Source organism: Marmota marmota, unplaced genomic scaffold (assembly GCF_001458135.2).
Source record: "Marmota marmota marmota unplaced genomic scaffold, marMar, whole genome shotgun sequence".
Taxonomy (NCBI): domain Eukaryota; kingdom Metazoa; phylum Chordata; class Mammalia; order Rodentia; family Sciuridae; genus Marmota; species Marmota marmota.
In genome coordinates this window covers 46,480,779-46,491,466 of record NW_026000026.1, presented here as the reverse complement: position 1 = coordinate 46,491,466, position 10,688 = coordinate 46,480,779, and the positions used below count along the sequence as shown (strand labels likewise).

General features: G+C 39.3%; 1 long non-coding RNA gene across 1 annotated transcript; it reads right to left on the bottom strand.

Moving 5' to 3' along the window:
* Positions 1-7,915: 7,915 nt before the first annotated feature.
* Positions 7,916-10,311, bottom strand: LOC107140412. The gene is made up of 2 exons (XR_001503269.2): positions 10,096-10,311; positions 7,916-9,899 (listed from the first exon to the last, which is right to left on the bottom strand). It is a non-coding gene; the product is annotated as an uncharacterized LOC107140412 (long non-coding RNA).
* Between the last annotated feature and the right edge of the window lie 377 nt (positions 10,312-10,688).

Below are 10,688 nucleotides of genomic sequence, written 5' to 3'. Positions count from 1 at the left end.
ATACACCTAATGGACCATTATTAAAGTGCAGCTTTAATCACATTGCACATCAGCTCAGATATGTAGTGACTCTCCATGACCTTCCTGTAGAAATTCAGCCCTCTGCCAGGTCGTGCGGCCTTCAACATCGTTGGCCTTAGCCTCTCTCAGTTTAGCTGAACTTCTTCTGTGGGTGTTTTTCTTTTAATGCTATCATCAGAGGGGACCTTTGCTTCCTGCTATCATGGTTCTGAAGTTTGGATGTAAGTTGTAGTCAGGCACAATCTGTAAATTAATGAGTCTTTGCCATCAGGGAGTTAGTTAAGAAAATGCACAGCGCATTTCCCCTAAAAGGCCCCTGGGGTTCCCAATGCTATGCCATTATTCATTCTGTTTCTTCTGCCTGTGAAATTAATTCTATTGCATCCAGTTTAATTCACCTGGAGTTCACTGAGGGGGCTATGCATGTGACATTGATTTGCTTGTGGGGAACAAAAACTAATCAGATACAACACCTGCATTAAAGGTCACATAAGGAAAAGTTGGGAAGAAATATGTATAACTGTAACACAAGGTTAAACTTGGTGACCTACAATAAAGATGTAACTAAAACACTAGTGCACACGGAAGGGAAGAATCAATAACACAGAGGGGAGCTGGTGCAGTCTGTGTGTTGTGTGTATCTGCTGTGTATGGTGTGTGTGAGGGTGTGTGGGGGGGTGATATGTATGGTGGGTGTAGTATGTGTGAAGTGGGTGGTGCATGTGTGGATTTTTTGGGTAGGATGGGTAAGGATAGTAGAAGGCTTAATGGGAGAGATAGTATCTGGAAACAGACAAGGTTACTCAAGAAATTAGGTGGTGGAGAGTGGTGATCCAGGTTGGGGGGTCACAGCACTGGCTGAGCTTGTGTTCATGCACAGGGTGAACACTGGGACTTAGTGTGGGAGGTGCTGGAGAATGCAATTGGAGAATCAAATGGAAAGGGTGGCATCAGAAGGTGAGGGGCTTCATTTGACAGGCCTTGCCTGTGGGAGGGATTGCTGCCAAATTTCTGAATATAGACCAGTTGAGGTGTCTACTTGGACACAGGTGGAGAAATGAGTGTGGGGTGCTTAAGAAGCCAGAAAGCAGTCATAGTTGCATTCCCTCAAGAGGTCTTGAAACCTGAATCAGGGCTGAAGGGATGGGAGAACAGCAAGCGTGGAGGAGGACATTGCAGCTACCAGGCTCATTTCCCTAAGACTGTTTTTGCTGTTGTTTTACCTTAGGGCTTTTTCTGAAGGTAAAGTGTTCACTCTACTGTTGGGAGTAAAGCCCCAAAGTCTTGGGGGAATTGACTGTCTTGGGGCAGTTGTCCAACAACAGAGGATGGGAATCTGTGGGAAGTGTCCCAGCCTTCTGCCCCCTGGAGGACAGATCTGAGGCATGATGCACAGGGCTCCTCCTAGGGCTCCCAGGGAGATGGATTCCAGGGCCCATAGCACTAAACAGATCAACAGGCACCCATTTGCTTTTCTTCCTCTTTTGTCTCATTTTTTTTTATTCCTCCACTCTGCCTCCCTGGAAACATTTCTTGAAGAATCCTAGGTACCCAAATCCTTTTCTCAGGCTCAGCTTTGGAGAAATCCAAACTAGGACACTTTCAGACACCCTGAAGGCATGGTCTGGAATGCAAGGATGTAACAGTCACTTACCTGTGACTGGGAAAGCTCTCGCCCAATGGGGGATGAGAGCCAGTGGATAAACCCTCCTCACTCCTGAGTCTCAGATGGACAATTCTGAGACACATACTACTCAGGAATTTGGACAATTCTGCTGGGTCTGAGTTTCTTTTGCTCATGATGAAAGGTTTAGACTCAAGTTTTCTAATTTCAGAAGTAAAGCTGCTCATGGTCTAGGTAAATTAAACTCCATCATTCTAAAGAAGCTTGTGAATATATTTGTTCATTTGTTCACTTTCTTATTCAGTCTATTTAATGTTTATAAACTTTTACATGATCTTTTCCTTGGAGCTTTTCTGGATTTGGAGATATCTTTATTCAGCTTTTTTTTTTTTTGTCTCTCTGTATAATTGAAGATTTTTTTTTTCAAATATGGTTTGTTTCTATGACACATTTTATATAGCTGGTAAAATTTTTAATAGTTCTTTCCTTTTGAATCTCATATGATTTTCTAACTTGACACAGAACTTGATATTTAATCCAAGCCTGTATGTACTTCCCTCCATATTTTCTACTTTTCTATATCACTCTATAAACCTTTATATAACTCTAAGTATATTTTTTTCCAAATTGTAATTCTTGAAAGAACCTCCTTGCCATTATTTCTTTTTTATTATATTTTTATTAGTGAATTATGATTTTACATCATAGTGGGGTTTGTTATGACACATTCATACACACACATAACGTGATTTGTACCACTTCATTCCCCAGTGTTTTCCTTTTCCATTCCTTCCTGTCTACTGGTCTTTTATTTATTTATCTATTTATTTATTTATTTATTTTATTATTTTAAAAAATATTTATTTTTTAGTCTTAGGTGGACACAATATCTTTATTTCTTTTTTTATGTAATGCTGAGGTTCGAACTCAGTGCCTCATGTGTGCTAGGCAAGTACTCTACCACTGAGCCACAACCCCAGCCCTATTTATTTATTTTTAATTGGTACATTATAATTGCACATAAAAGTGGGATTCATTGTGATATATTCATACCTGGGCATAGCATAATTTGGTTAGTTTCATTCCTCATTATCTCCCTTTCCCTTCCTGTCATTTTTTTCTTAAGCTTCCTTATAACAAATATTTTTGTTTTCTGATTTCTTGCAGAAGCATGTGATGGTGATGAACCACGATCTTACCCAGGCATGAGCTCATAACTTGCTGTACTCTGTCAGGGACACCCATCCCTACCCTTTCCAGCTCTTCCACAAGACCTTTAAGTTGCCTCTATTACTTAAGTGTCTGAATCTTTCTCTAATCAAAGGTGTGAGTTTGACAACACAATTGTGAATATGATGTGAATTGATGATTTGCAAATGTTTTTGTTATCAGAGGATCCCCTGCTAAAGTATCAACTCATGAGGTTTGTGTAGGACTTGCACTGTTTCAGTCCTAAGTTCTATATGCCAGGGATCTTATCAGTTTAAGGCAAACAGGACAGTTGATCACCCTACGTCCCTCTCAACACTCACAGTTTGTGTCCAATCTTACACATTCATTGTATACCCAAGTTATTTTTCCTGATGGGCTGTCTGGTAAGAAAACTTAGGCTGCTACATGCAACAGAAACACACCAACATACTCAATGTTATTGGATGAATTGTGTGTCTCTCCCAACCCAATTTAAGGATTGATTTGCTAACCCCCTGTAATGCAGAATGTGACATCATATGGAAACGCGGTCAATGGAAATCTACCTGATTAAGCTAAGGTAACACACAGGGAGCATGCCAATGAACGTGAAGCCATGGGACACCAGGCATTGTCAGCAGACGACCACAAGTTAGGGAAAAGCATAGAAGAGTGTTTTCCTTGTGGCCTCAGAAAGAATCAACCCAGTCAACACCTAAATCATGGACTTCAGCCTCCCAAACTGTCAGATAGTTAATTCTCTTGTATATGCTTTCTAGTTTGTTGTATTTGTTACTGCAGCTCTAGCAAACTACTACAGCCAACAACTAGAGTCCTTTGACTTATATCTCACAGATAGTTATCCTTGGAAAATTCCTAGAAAAATTGAAAATTCCAAAAGTCATGTGAAGTAAGATCTTTCCATCTATTGTCAGCATTAAATTTTTACTCTTTTGGTTAAAATTATCAAGCAGAACTATCACAGGGTCAACTGTCTTCTGCAAATACTCTGTATAAATTTTTTTTTTCTTGGAACTGGAAAAGACAGGTACAGGGACAGAGGCTGGGAGCAGAACAAGTGTAAGAGGGGATCAAAATGAAACCAGAAGCAGTCTCTGCTGCTTCTGACATCTGCTCTTTGGCCCCAACCAACTCATGAAGCACTTCCTGCCTGTCTTCACCAGCTCATGAAAGAGGAGACTTGAGTGAATCCCAAGTCATGGGCCAACCATGGGAAACAACAGACTGTGATGTGGCCTTGACCAGAGAACTGGTAGAAAGAACCAGAGTAAGTGGCCAGAGCACAACCATGACATTACACCACTGTGTTGTTGATTTGTTTTGCTGGTTGTTGAGTACCAAGAGGAAACTGATTTGCAACTGGTAAGCTCAACTGAAGTTGCTTTGTCCCTACCTGAACCAAGGCACATTCACCTGAGTCCAGGGTCAAGCTGGTTAAAAGTCAACTAGATTTCTCTCCTACTCTCTTTTTCCAGAAAATTCTCTTCTCCTCTCTTCTCTTTCCTCCTCCTCCTCCTCCTCCTCCTCCTCCTCCTCTTCTTCTTCTTCCTCTCTCTCTCCCTCTCTCTCTCTCTCTCTCTCTCTCTCCCCTCCTTTTTTCTTTCTTCTTCAGTTTGGTTTGCTGGTTTGAGCTTCGTTGACCCTTCCCTGCCTCCTCCCTGCTTCATGTCTTTTGGGAGAAAAAAGCATTTCAGAGCTTTGCTGAATTTACTCAGGAAAACTCAACCAATAAATTCCTAACTCAAAAGATTAAAGACATTTATGTACAACATACAAAAAGAAAAAGTCTTGCTTACATCAGAGCCCTGGTGTTTGTATAGCTTAACCAAACAGAGAATAATGTTTGAAAGACAAGGACTAACACAGACATTTCTTGTTTTCTAAAACGAGGCTCAATTACTCAAAAAATGTTGCCTGCTTTGTTGGTTTTAAATGCTTTTATCTCTTTCTGATTTATGGCAGTCTCTTCTATAGAAATGGATCTCTGCTTAACCACCTGTAGGCAGGTGTATCTTTTTTAAGCACAATCCCCAGGAACTGGGATTCATCTGTCAACTGCTCACTTGTAGTCAGGGCATTCAGCATCTTTTATCTCTGTGACCCAGTCAGTGGGTCTGTTTAATCATCAATATTTAATTCTATGTGACAACCATGGACCAAAGAAAAAAGAAGAAAAATTTAGTGAAAAATGACCAGCATCTGAATTAAGTGTAAAATAAAAGAAATTAATATTTATCAAATATCTATTTTGGTATCAGCAGAATAGGCAACATCTTGCAATCTCCTTATTTTATTTTATTTTATTCCTTGGAAAACTGAGTGTTCTTTTGCGCAAGTTGCTGAATCTCTTTATCTTTTTTTAAAATGGTGGCTTTATTAGATTAAAAAAAAAAAACAACCACTTCATATGATGCCAACTTTATTCATGATGTGATTTTTTTGTCATAGTCTCCATGATTTGCATTTTGAAATATTTCTTTTAAACTCTTCAACTCCACTGCTTAGAGGATACTTTGAATTTTGTTTAAAAAATAAATAAATGGATGACTAAATAGAAAAATAAAGAGAAAGATCTGATGGATGGTACATTATGGTGACCCTAAGTGAGAGAGAACTGAACACATATCTAGTCTCCTGTCTTTTCATTAAGTTAAAGATGGCTTTTTATATGTGGTACTGGGATTGAACTCAGGGGTGCTCTGCTACCAAGCTACATCTTTTTATTTTTTGTGTTGAGGCATGGTCTTGCTGTGTTGCCCAGGCTGACCTTGAACTGTGATCCTTCTGCCTCAACTTTCAGAGTAGCTGAGATTACAGGTGTGTGCTACTGCATCCAGTGAGGATGGCTTTTTATAAATTTGGTTTTCTCTTTTAAACCCAGAGAATCTTCTCTACAGTTTAGCATATAATTTAAATGCTTCAAAATGCAAACCTAAAATATAAAATATCAGGTAGATAAGTAGTGAATACTTTGGCTTTGATTCATAATTAAAACAGCAAAGTGCTCTAATGATGCTGTTATCTAATGCAAAAGAGACTTCAGGATATTCTGTAGAAAATCATGAAAGAAGTTGGGTGAAGTCATCTTTTACCAGACACAGTCATTTTTAGCTATTTTCCAGGGAGTTCTGAAGATTAACCACAACCATAAGATTGTCTAAGGGAGGCAGCTTCTTGACATGAGCATATTTGAGGAGCAGAACATCTGTCTTGGCAAAGCTGACCAAAGTCAACAGCCATTATTGACAATGCTGAGCATTCAGGTTATGACTAGTAACACCTTTGGAATCTCCAACTTTAAATGCAGCTTCTGCAGTTGGGAATCTTTCAGCTTTTTGTCTACATTAGATATAGGAGCTGTACTTAGGAAAATTTCTTTTACTCCAGGAAGCAACAGTAACTGGTAGGGAAATGAAAGACGAATTGTAAGCTCTGATCCTACAAAAATTTGAGAATCAGTGGGAATGGGGCATATACTACATTGTGCTCTAAACTTCATAGATGAGCCAAGAAATGAGGTGCTCCTCCCTGCTGTGCCTGGCCAAGGTAGAGGGCATGACAGCCTGCCAGCACATCCTCCAATTCCCCAACCCCAGGGAATCCCAACAGATGCAGATAGAATCTGAGCTGCATATCCTGCCATGGATTAGTTTTTGCAGAACTAGTCTGGGGACTCTTTGGCTTGTTTTGTCATCTGCATGTGGGTATTAGAGAAATCATGTAGAAGGAGACTGACTATACATGAAGGATGTCCTTGGGGTATGTTATGTGCCTGAACATCTCTGATACAGTCACCTAATCTTAGAGGACAGTTTCTTAAAAGTAGAAGGGACTGTTCAGGAAATAGTTTATAATACTTTAAATAGTTTATAAATAGTTATAATACTAAGCTTTTGCTCCACTGTGCCATCTTGGCTGATTCCAGTCAAGGGACTAAGCTTAGAGCTTGACTGATAGACTGGTAGAAATTCTTCCTAGGACTCCCCAAAGATGTTCTTCAGATCTTCATATTTATTGTTATGATTAGAGGTGACAAACAGATCTTGGTAGACCTAAAGTCCCACTATAAAGGTAAGTTGAATAAGAATTTGGATATCTGAGGATCTCAAACTCGGGATTCAGGGTTTCTTTAGAGTCTTAAAAATTAAGACCCTAGAGAGCTTTTATTTATGTGGGCCATATCTTTTGATATTCGGTTTGATATTTAACATATTAGAACTTGAAATTGAGAAAATATAAAAATTTACGAATTCATGTTGAAATAACAATAATAAACCCACTAAATATTAATGTAAACAATATATTTTTAAGTAAATAACTAAATTTTCCTAAATCAAACACAATTAGGGAGAAGACAGGCTTATTTTATATTTTTTACATTTTTGCAGATCTCTTTATTATTGATAACTGGATTCTCATACCTGTTTTTGCATTAAATCTGTTGTTATTTTATTTTGGTTGAAGTAAATGAAGAAAAGATGACTTTATATAGATTGTTGTATGAAAAAGAAGGGGTTTTAACATACCCTTTCCCTATCGTTGTGAATATTATTTGTTGATGTCACACCGAAATCTACAAGTGGTAGTTTCTTAAAGGTTAACTGCACTGGGACTTACAGAAGACTTTTCATATTTTTATGCTGATAATACCTGATCAGTGCTCACTAAATGCATGTATAGAAATATCACACTGAATTCTATTAATATGTACAATTAATACATGTTAATATAAAATATTTAAAAACCAGAAATTTTAAAATTAAACAAGAGAGGTATTTCATTGTGATTATTTAAAAAAAAAGAAGACAAGTCATCTTTTCTGTTCCAGAATACCTAAAACAGGCCTCAACAGGTAATAGTACAGCTCTTCACAGGTTCCCAACCTTTATTTCCAGAATCCTCCCAGATTAGCATCTCCTTTGCCTACAAATTCACTAAATATTTTTAAGGGAAGGGGGTCACTCATTCTGGTTCTTTGTAACATGAAGGACCTCTGCCATAGCTTTATCTTCTCTCTTCTTCTGTCTCTGTTAGAGGCAGACAAAGGCCACACCAAACTTGAATTTTGCTAAGAGCTTTATTGATTAAAATGAGACATGGAGTCAGACAGGAAAGAGCCCAATCTTCGTTAGCCTTGTCACTTCATTTACCTGATAGTTTATATAATGTCAGTGCAAACTCTGTCAGAACTCAATCCAGTGATAGTCCCCCTTTACATGATTTATCTGTACTTTTGAAAGAATGTATTGATGCTTAGTAGGGAGAGAGTAAAGAATCGGCTTCTCATCATGCAAAATGAAATGTTTGGTTGGGCTACAATGGAACATAAGAATAATGCCCAGTAGACATTAAAGGTAAATATAATTATACAGTAAACAGAGTGGCTTTAATATGATGAGCTTTGTGTGTGAGACAGCTGTTCTCTGATCACCTGCTCAGGACTGTCATTTGCTATAGTCTCTAGCCTTTGCCTGGACCTAACTTCACATAATGGAGAATCCGACTATATTCTCATACCCCTCTGTTACATTTCCTTCCCTTCCTGTCTTTGGTTTATTGTTTCCCAACCTTTGTGACTATGCATAGATGTGTGTGTCCACCAGGGTTTTGAGCTCAGCTACTAGTCTCCCTATTGAGATTTGTCTTATGCAACATCATGAAGCCAAAGGAAAAGAACTTTATTAGCTGGTTATCTGTCCCACTTCTGTACACTTGTGTCTCATTTCATGTGTGTGCCATAGAAGACAAGCCAACCTCACGAAACTCAGGGTCCTATTGGCTTGGTTCCCTTCTGCTTCATTTATGTGGGAAACTCAGTACAGAGTCACCACTCACTGAGAGATCTTGGCAAATGACTTTCTAATTCTTTTCTCCACCTAGAGTGTCAGCCACATTTGACATTTAGTAGAGCCCTCTCAGTATTTTTTCCAGTGGACTTGAGCCATATGGCTATCAGGGCATCTTTTTTAATCCAAAGACCCCAGAGGTGATACCTCACTTTTCTTTGTAGAATAGTTTTTCTTGTTTGGGTTGGTTTCTAGAAAACAAATCTCCTGTTCATTTAGCTTCAGTTTCCAGGGAACGTGCTTGCAGCTGCTCAGTAGATGGACCTCCTGGTTGAAAAGCCTTCTGAAAATGACTAATGAATCCCTCAATGGCTTATCAGCTATTTGCTACCACTCGACTATTGCAGATATGCAGAAGACACATTTACCTTAAAACGCAATGAACACAAGTCCATTTACTTTGGATGCAGGCCAAGAAATTAATCCGATGTCATTTGCAAGTACAGTAACTTCAAGTTCAGAACACTAAAAGTCTATTTTAGGTACTTTTGTTTGAAATGTAGAGATGTGACTTAGTGCTTGTTTGCTTGGATGCTGTAACTTGGGGAGTCCACTTTGTTGCCACAAGTCTCTGCAGGAAAAGAAATAGCTTCCTGGACAAGGCCAGATGCTGAAGTAGAAGACTTGATCCTCATATTTTAGCAGTTACAGTCCATTGTTTGCTTGGCTTCATGTGTCCAACGTGGCTTGAGAAATGACATAGGGGTAATAAACATCTCCTCCCCAAACCGATATTTCCAGGAGAAACAGCTAACATTGAGCAAGGGAGGCTGGGATAAATCTGAAAGGTTGTTTATGCTGTGTGTTTCTGAGAAGAGCCAGATTATCAATAGAACTGTCCCCAGAGAGCACTAATCAATATATCCTCCAGAAGGGGGAGGACCTTGACCAGAGATCAGACTGGAGCTGGAGCAATGCATCTGCAGGAAACTGTTGGGGAACTGAATGTATGTGAGGCCTCATGCCATACTTCTTGCATGTGCTTTTCACCTAGAGACACGTCATCCATTAATGAACAAACATTGGCCACCTTCTACGTGTCAGAGAGCCTGTGGAAAAGATTCCTGATCGAACCTTGCATGTCCGAGAGAGGAAATCAGACAGATTCCATGAAGAGGCAACTTCTAAGTTGAATTCTGAAGAATGAAGGTCAGTTAGTGCATTAGGCAGTGCCTCAGGGTTAATATCGCTAAAAACTGAAATAAGAACACAAGGAAAAAAAGGTTATTTGGGAAGTGACCTTGGGAAGTACCAGCATGGGGTCAGGGAAGAGAAGGGAAGGCTGCCAATGAAGGGTTTATTATTGTTAAGTAACCACCATGAGTTCCCTGGGCTTGGGCTTGGTAGGGCTGTTGGGAGAAGGTGCCATGCCATGCTTCAGAGTTGTCCCACCTGAGGAGAAGGAAATGGGGTATTCATCCACCAACTTCCATCAGTCTTCAGTTGATTATTCTTGAGGTGCATATACTTATCTGGCAAACCCATGGGAAAAATGAGAAGAGTTTTAGAAGTATCGGGAACTTAGCTAAAAAATAAAAAAAAGGTTGTCTTTTAGTCTAAATCAAAATAGTACCTTGGCTTCAGATTAAGTTTTCCCATTTTGGTATCTCTGACCTGCTCCTGCTTACTGAATTTTTATGGGCAGAACTCCATGTACAAGTCAGCCTGCTGACCCTCTACCTGGACTTCAAATTGGCCAATGCAAGTCTATCACAGGGCTTTGAACTTTTGTCTGGAACATCCTGCCTGGGTCATTCAACGATGACTTCTGCTTTTAGATCTCAGTGCTAGTGCTGCCTCCCTAGACATGTTTCCTCCGACCTGTTGACCTAAGAAAACCTTTGAACCCCCCTTTCCAACCCCTTATAAGGTTTTATTTTCTCTATACCATGTATCACTCTGTAATGTTATATAGTTATGTGATTACTTTTCTATTTTCTGTCTTCTTCATTTGCCAGGGGCTTGGCCTTCTTCACCATTGTATA